Below are 9,461 nucleotides of genomic sequence, written 5' to 3' on the forward strand. Positions count from 1 at the left end.
CCTTTGTGACAACATGAAGCATAACAACATTCGCATCATAGGATTACCAGAAGGAGAAGAGAGAGAGCAGGCATTGAGAACATATTTGAGGAAATAATGATTGAAAACTTCCCTAACTTGGTGATGGAAAAACACACACAAGTCCAGGAAATGCAGAGAGTCCCAAACTAGATAAACCAAAAGAGACCCACACAAAGACATATCATAATTAAAATGGCAAAGGATAAACACAAAGAGAGAATCTGAAAAGCAGGAAAAGAAAAGCAGTTAATTATCTACAAGGGAGTTCCCATAAGACTGCTCATTTCTCAACTTTTCAGGCCAGAAGGAATTAGCAAGAAATATTCAAGGTGATGAAAACCAAGGATCTACAACTGAGATTACTTTGCCCAGCAAGGCTATCATTCAAAATTAAAGGAGATGTGAAGACTCTTCCCAGATAAGAAAAAGCTAAAGGAATTTGTTACCACCAAACCAGTATTACAAGAAATGTTAAAGGGCCTGCTAGATGGAGGAGGAGGAAGAGGAGAAGGAGTGAGAGGAGGGGCAGGAAGGAGAAGAGAGGAGAGGTAAAGGAGGAGGGGAAAAAGAAGAAAAAGAGAAGGAGAAAAAACAACAACAGAGAAACATAGTTAAAAAGAATAAAGTGGCCTATTAATAATCACTTTAAATATAAATGCCTTAAGTATTCCAATAAAGGACAGAGGGTAGTTGAATGGCTAAGAAAACAAGACCTATAAGACCTATACATACACTGTCTACAAGAGACACACCTCACAACAAAAGATACACACAGACTAAAAGTAAAGGGATGGAAAATATTTCATGTAAATAAAAAGGAAAAAAGGCTGGGGTAACAATACTTCTATCTGACAAAATAGATTTAAAGCAAAGGCTATAATGAGAGATGAAGGATGCTACGTGATGATAAAGGGAGCGATCCAACAAAAGGATATAACCCTTGAAAGCATTTATGCAGCCAGCATAGGAGCGCCTAAATATGTAAAGCAATTCTTGATGGACATAAAGGGAGAGATTGGCAGTAATACAGCCTTTGTAAGGGATTTCAACACCCCATTGACAACAATAGATCTTCCAAGCAGAAAAACAGTAAGAAAATGATGGCCTTAAATGGCACACAAGAAAATGTGTTTAAATAATACCTTAAGAGCATTTCTTCCCAAAGCAGCAGAACATACATTCTTTTCAAGTGCACATGGAACATTTTCTAGGACAGACCACGTGTTAGCACACAAAACAATTCTCAATAAATTTGAAAAGATTTAAATCATTTTGGGGGGTCCTCAATATTTTTAAAATTATTTTATTGTTGTTCAATTACAGTTATCTGCATTTTCCTCCCACCACTCCCCCACCATCCCAGCCAAACCCACCTCCTTCCCTTGCTTCCACCCTCCCCCTTGGTTTTGTCCATGTGTCCTTTATAGTAGTTCCTGAAAGCCCTTCCCCCCTTTATCCCCTCCCACCTCCCCTGGTTACTGTCAGATTGTTCTTAATTTCAATACCAAGCATCTCCTCTGACCATAATGATACGAAAGTAGAAATCACAAGGAAAATATTTAAAAAACAACAAAGACATGGAAGCTAAATAACATATTAGTAAACAATGAATAGGTTAACAATGAGATCTAGAGAAAAACCAAAAGCTACCTTGAAACAAATGAAAATGAGAATACAACAACCCAAAATCTATGCTGTTTTTTCAACAGCAGTAGTCCTAAGAGGGACATTTATAGCATTACAGGCCTATCTCACAAAAGAAGAAATATCTCAAATAATCAATCTAACTTAACACTTAAAGGAACTTAAAATAGAACAACAAAGCCCAAAGTGAGTAGAAAGAAGGAAATAATAAAGATTAAAGCACAAATAAACAAAATAGAGTCTAAAAATCAGTACAAAAATCAATGAAAGCAAGAGCTGGCTCTTTGTAAAGATAAACAAGATTGACAAACCTTTAACCAGACTCATCAAGAAAAGGGAGGACCCACATAAATAAAATCAGAAACAGAAGAAGAGTAGTAACTAACAACTGACTCCACAGAAATACAAAGGATTTTAAGAAAATACTACGAACAACTCTATGCCAAGAAATTGGACAACCTGGAAAAATGAATAAATTCCTAGAAGTATAATCTTCCAAAACTAAATCAGGAAAAATCAGAGAATCTGAATAGACAGATTACAAATAGTAAAATTTAAGCAGTAATCAAAAAACTCTCACTAAACAAAAGTCACAGAACAGAAGGCTTCACAGGTGAATTTTACCAAACATTTCAAGAAGGACTAACACCTCTCCTTCTCAAACTATTTCAAAATATTCAAGAGAAGGAAAAACTCCATGCTAACTTTATGAAACCAGCATTACTCTAATTCCACAACCCTACAAAGACACTACATAGAAATAAAATTATAGGCCCATAGATAAAGACACAACAAAGAAATAAAATTATAGGCCCATATCCTGGATGGATATAGATGCTAAAATCCTCAACAAAATATTAGCAAACTGGGTCCAGCAATACATTAAGAACATCATATACTATGATCAGGTGGGATTTGGGGGAAAATGCAAGATTGGTACAATATCCACAAATCAATAAATGTGGTAACCATATAAAACATGAATAAAAACCATATTATATTAATACATGCAGGAGAAGAATTTGATAAAACAGAGCACCCATTAATGATAAAATCTGTCAGCAAAGTAGGAATAGAGGGAACATACCTCAATATAATAAAGGTTATATATGACAGACCCACAGTCAACATCATATAATGAGCAAAAAACTACAAACATCTCCACTAAGATTGGGAACAAGACAGGGATATCTGTTTTCACCGCTCTTATTCAACATAGTGCTAGAAGTCCTACCCACAGCAATCAGAAAATAAATAGAAATAAAAAGCATCTAAATTGGAAAGGGGGCTGGGTAGGGGTGTGGAGGGATTAAACATAAAAGACAAAAAAGAGAAAAAAATCGTGGGCAACCGCATGGTGATTGTAGGGCTGAGGAGGGTGGGGGAAGGTGGAAATGGGTATAGGGGGATAAATGCTGATGGCAGAAGACTTGACTTGGGGTGGTGAACACACAATAGAGTATATAGATGATGTGTTGTGAAACTGTGCACCTAAAACCTAAATAATATTAACCAGTGTCAGCCCAATAAATTCAATAAAAAGAAATTAATAAATAGTTATAACAATGTATTCTACATGTTTCTCTTCCAGAAACCTTAAACTAAATTGAGAAGTGAAAATTATATTTGTTTTAGTAAAATTCAAGTGGGAAAAGTATTTGCTACATGTAAAGGCATCTTTCCAAAAGCTCACCTCTTAAATTTTAGCCTTCCTTGAGACTCTTTATTCATCTTCTTTTCCCTTTATATTCTTTGTGCTTGGGATATCTCATCTGCTCCAATAAATTCAGGTGTCTTCTACCAAAGTTCTAAGATCTAAACTCTCATCCATCCAACTATATATCCTATTCAAAGCAATTTTCAAAATAAGATAAAATTGTGACGCTTGTAGAGATATAAAAAAAGAATCTGTATTAAAGATTTTATTTTTCTCACAAGGGAACCAGAACTGGCAGACTCTGTGTGTGTGTATGTGTGTGTGTGTAATACCAGTTCACAAAAGGTAAAAATTATAGAGCATAAAGGTATTTTGAAATGTGCAAATAGAGACAAAATGGCCCAAATTGAGGAAAATATGGGGATGGCAGTAAGGGGACTGTTGGGATAGGAAGTCATTTGCACCTCTACCAGACAGGACAGAATCTGCATGTCAGTTACCTACAATTTAGAGTCCGAAAATAACTCAAGACAAGTACAGAGCGAAGTCATATAACCTAAAAGTTATGCTCTCTATAAACAATGCATAGTATTCCATCAATACAGACATCTGTTTTTTAAAATACCCACTATTTCATAAGTGAACTCATCTTTGATTCTCCTCCTCCATGAATCCTTCGCCACCATGCTCCTTAAAGGCAGGTACTGTGCCTTATATCCATTCTATTTCCAGTGCATAGTATGTAACTTGTTACCCAGTAGGCCTTCAAAAATGTAGAATGTGAATAAATAGAAAATACACTCTAAAATCACTAACCTACACTTACAGTAACTTATTGCCATATTCCACCTTCTTTCTCCAAGCCTCTTCTTGTTCACATAAAACATATGAGGTGAACATACATTTGCACCCCCTCAAAATCAATTACGATTGCTTGTCTGAATTAACAAGTGGCCTTTTCTTACACTTATTAAAAGAAAAGTCAATCGCTTTATATGGAACAGGAGTGGGAGAGCAAGCTTGGACTGGGAGTTCAAGGTTCAGATTCTGAATAGTAGAATTTAGGGGGTATCAATATGGTTGTCTTTATTTCATTGACTACATTTTAAAATTTACAAGGCCATGTTGATCCCATACCTACAGTTTCAGTCTCATTATGAAGATTAAGAAATGAAAATGGTTGTCAGCCTGGTGGTTTACAGAGGGCCCTATAACCATTTATCCTTTAAAAGGGATAGAGGTTTTTAGGTGTTTAACAGATTAACACCATGAGGGATCATTCTCTTGATCTCTGTCTTAGACTTCTATTTTCCTACTTATTATCTCCAGATGGATCTTTCAAGCAATGTAATTATTTGCACTTTACACTCTGAATATTCAGGCTATTTGGGTTACTTTTGTAGTGTACTGTGATAATCTTTTATTAAAATTACAGAAATAATAACCTCTATTAACACTAATAAATAAACTAATGTTCAGTTAGATTGTTCCAAAAAGACAAAATTGCATGCTTTTATTTTCTTATAGATGTAAAAATAGAAAACCAATGCAAGCTGAAAACCAACTTTTAAACAGAGAATATTTTTAATTCTGGCGGTTATAGATACTAACATTATATGTCTTTATGGTGAAAAAGTATTTAATTCATGTAATCATACCAATAATTTGCCATAAAAAGTATCAGGATTTTAACATGCTATTCAAACTAGAGGAATCTAGGGCTTCATGAACAGACCAGAAGAAAAAAAAAACATTGTTTATTTTTCTTATATAGTTTATTTCAATAAAATCCCTTAATTATTTTTTATCCATTTAAACTAGTACTTGTAATTTTCCTGTAATAATTACTTTAATTTTTCACAGTGTAAAACTTGTATATTTATAATTAGCCAGCTGTACTCAGTTCAGATGATCTCAATCTGAAAAAAGCTTTATTATAAGCAAGGCGGTGAAAGACAAATACCATATGATCTCACCTAAAAGCGGAACCTAATCACCAAAACAAACAAGCATGTAAAATATAAACAGAGACATGGAAATAAAGAACAAAATGACAGTAACCAGAGGAGAGGGGGATAACAGGGGAAAGAAGGGGAAGAGTCATCAAGGAACATGTATAAAGGACCCATGGACAAAGCCAAAGGGGAGAAGGATTGAAGATGGTAGGTGGGAGTGGGTGGGGAGGGGGAAAGTAATGGCAGGAAAATGGAGACAACTGCACATGAACAACAATTTAAAAAAAGAAGTTGAAATGTGAAGATTAAGCTAGAATGGCATGGTTAAAAAACAAAATGTGGGCACAAAGTAGGGCCTATTAAGGGGAGGGGTGCAGTCAATCAGTTAAGACTAATCAGCAAAAGTCAGGCTTTGGTCGCTAATAGACACATCATCTGTACCCTGGGTGTGGGGTTAAGGAGTTTCATGGCAAAGGAAGCTCACTTTGTTGGCAACACCCTAAGTATCCTAGTCAGGAGCCAGTAGAACATATGCCCCCTTCTTTCCATCAGGTCTGATCAGGGTGTTGACCTGGACAAGTCAATGTCACAGAGCTTCTTCATAGCCCATTTGCTCTGATGCTTGTTGGCCTGGACGTCCACAATGAAAACGAGGGGATTGTTGTCTTCTGTCTTCTTCATGGCTGACTCAGTAGTCAGGGGAACTTGATAATGGCATAGTAGTCAAGCTTGTTTCTCCTGGTGTCACTCTTAGGATATTTAGGCTGCCTTGGAGCTGCAGAATTTTCGCATAATGGAAGAAGGGTGACATGCGGATCTCCTCCTATTTTTCGTGGCTGTGGGCACCTTTCAGCACTGCTGTCTTTGTCTTCAAAACCTTTGCTTTGGCTCCAGCTTTGGGAGGGGCAGAAGCTTCCTTCTTTGCTTTGGGCAACATCTTTGTGAAGAAGGCAATTACTTTAATTTAATAATTTCAATTAAGCAAACTCTTTTTTTTAATGTTCAGAGAATAAGTAACTAATTCCTGTTGGCATAATACTATGGATTTTGTTGATTTAAATAAAATGAAGCATTCTAAATTTTTTTATGTAATAAAGGGCATTTTCTAACCTAAAGACCTACTTAAATTATAGAGGTAAATATGTTTAAAATATAACATTGCATCTTTACTCAAAATTTATGTTTTAAACTTGCAAATGAATTATAGGAGACAAATAGTTGTCAGACATCAACAACTCAGAAAAGGCTTTAATTTTTACTTTAAATGTGTGTAGCGCCCCCTTGTGGAAATGTGCCAAAATAAAAACTTTACTAATTAATTCTTATTATGTTCTTTTTTTTTAGTCTAAAACACAGACTCAAGAGTTTGAGTTTGTATTTTCAAAACAATAAGCTCTATTTCAAAGATTAAAATTAATGAAGCAGTAATTTTATGGGCTTTACAAAGTAGTGACTTATAATGTTTGTGCAAAAGCAACCAGGTCTTAATGATCCTTCAGTTTAAATTCATTTACATTGTTTTATACACTTTAAAATTAAATCTGTAAAGTAACCATCCCATTGTATAACTATCACCTCTCATACTTCAATTCTTTGAACATTCTGTATATTTCAGCGTTGCGAAGGCAGAGATTTCCAATGCCGAGCCCACTGTTTTACACTCAGTGTCCAGCAGTGGGGTTGGCATATGGCAACAGGTCAGTAGAAATTTATTGTGCTTCACCTCACAGACTTTTCCCAAGATACCTGAAATAGGACTTATGGTACTTTGTGTGCAAAAATCTACCTTGCAAACTGAAATCTGTATATTAAATATGGCATAAATATTTCTACAGATTAATTAACTTACTAATATCGGGACATTTGCTCTTATGCCATGTTGGACATAAACCAATGCTAGTGAATATTCAGTGGTCTTCAGCAACACCACAAAATATTCAATATTCACACTGAGTATATAGAAACTTGCGCTATAAGACCTTGTCACAATCTGAATAAATGGCATGAAACTCAATTCAGAGGATAAAAGGTAAAGTGTCTGACCTTCTGGTTCAAGGGAGTTAAATTATTCTGAAGCTATATCACTAAGTTATCCCTACAGTAAACTACTTCCTTAGTTCAAAGGATTATTTATACTTGTCAATAGCTGTGGAAGGCATGCATGACTAAACACCACAAATTAACAATATGCACTAAAAATTTGAAATGTCACTATACTGAATGAATAATTTGTGATTTTAATGTTAAATTACAATGACTCTTTTTTACTTTTAAATTGTGGAATAACTGAAAACCTTCCAAAGTTAGGTTTTTTGTTCATCAACCATCACTCCCTTCCTTGTACAGAACACTTGATGAAAAATTGCTGTTAGGGCATATTGGGATATTTCAGTGTTTTTCATGATCTTCTCTGCTATTTCCCATGGTATACCTGAAATAAAATTTTAAAATTTTATTTGAATAGTTAGAGCCTTAAACATTTTTCACATATTACAAAAAGGAATGTTCTAAGTTCTTGAAGTTTAACTATAAAATATTTAAAATAGAAACAAATTTTCAGGAGATGTGAAGTATCTGTTGTGAGGAATTATTATGTCAGAATATCAACCACAGATTTTATTCAAAAAGGAAGTACTTAATACACATGTGTTTGCTTCTTAATTAGCAACGTTTTAAATATGTATATGAGGAAATGTTTATAGAGTGTGCCTCTAACACCTTTATTTAGTCTTCTATTCTGATTAAACTTATAAACACTTGAAAGTCAATGATAAATTCAGCTACTATAGTTTCAAGTGTTTATTTCATATTCTATTTAAACAACCATAAAAACAATACAGTGATTTAAGGGATAAATTCCTTGGAGTCAATTGAGAAGCAAGGAAAGATGAATGTCGTTATGTCAAAGTGAGTATTTTAAAACAAAGTAAAAATTAAACATGCTCACAAACCTTCAAATGCATAAGACATATCTTAGAATTTACCACTTTTCACACTTAGCAATAACTTTTTTGTAATATTATAAAATATTTATATGATGATAAAAAATAATAGTAGAGAATAATATGATATACATGAGAGAAATTTCATGTCTCCTTTCTCTCTCTCTCACACTTACACACACGCACACACACACTTTCACTGATTTTTTTCTAATACGGGCAAAATAATTCAGTGAAAGATTCTACTAATGTAAAAAGAAATATCTGTCACCAAACTTCACTTCTAAAATAGTTCCCCTTTGAAAGAAGTTAAGCCTATTGTAATATCATGATCACAACATATCTGTTTCCATGAAGTCAAATAAATTTAGAATATATTAAAGATCGTTAAGGAAAGCAAAGGTCATCTATACTTTGACACTTAAAATGACCTGGGAAGTGTTTTGACTGTGTGGTTATTTTTTGTGAGAATTATCCATTTTAAATAGGACTTTCGTCGACTCCATTTACTGTTACAAAAGAGCCAAATCTTGAAGTACTCTAAATATTTACATTCTACACAGCCAAGCAAAAGAAGTCATACACAATTGGAGTTCTTGGTAAAACCACGTGCCTTAAATATGTTGTTAGTTATGGCTTAAAGCAAAGAAATTCAATTGTAACAATGCCTTTTTACAATGGCATTTACTCTGGGCTCAATTATAATGTTTTCTCATCTTTTGAATCAGGCCATTTGGCAGCTATAACATTTTTTATTCAGCCTGTAAGTCAATCAAAATATTAATTTTCCCACTTTTGGAAACTCCTGGTTTTCATCCATCCTGAGAATGTTTTTTCATCAAAGAATAATTGTATTCGACAGAATCCTTTTATCAACTGCAATGCTGATCAAAAAGTTGAAGTTAGATAAGCACAATTTAGGTCAGAAAGAGCATACCAATGTTCTCTGTACAGGTAGTGGGGCAATGCTTGGAAACACACCTGGGTGTGTAGACCTAACTGCACCGGTATCTACTAAGAACTAAGTTCTACTAAGAACTGACACGAAGCCTTGTTCGTCACCCCAGAGATCTTTAATAACATCAGATCCAGCAATTTGACTTACTATCTTTTACATGGTTTTTAACAAGTGACATATATAATATTCTTTCAATAGCAAATACTTGTTTTCCTTCCAAAAAATAACACTGGAGGCCTTTAATGACTGCTTGAACAGAGGTTTTACATTTTTGGAGGGTAAAG

The 9,461-nt window shown here is 34.4% G+C and overlaps 1 non-coding gene across 1 annotated transcript; it reads right to left on the reverse strand.

The window, feature by feature from the left end:
• Window positions 1-5,647: 5,647 nt before the first annotated feature.
• LOC112319381 (small nucleolar RNA Z17) lies at window positions 5,648-5,719 on the reverse strand. The gene has a single exon (XR_002976326.2). It is a non-coding gene; the product is annotated as a small nucleolar RNA Z17 (small nucleolar RNA).
• Between the last annotated feature and the right edge of the window lie 3,742 nt (window positions 5,720-9,461).

Source organism: Desmodus rotundus, chromosome 11 (genome assembly GCF_022682495.2).
Source record: "Desmodus rotundus isolate HL8 chromosome 11, HLdesRot8A.1, whole genome shotgun sequence".
In the NCBI taxonomy this organism is placed as follows: domain Eukaryota; kingdom Metazoa; phylum Chordata; class Mammalia; order Chiroptera; family Phyllostomidae; genus Desmodus; species Desmodus rotundus.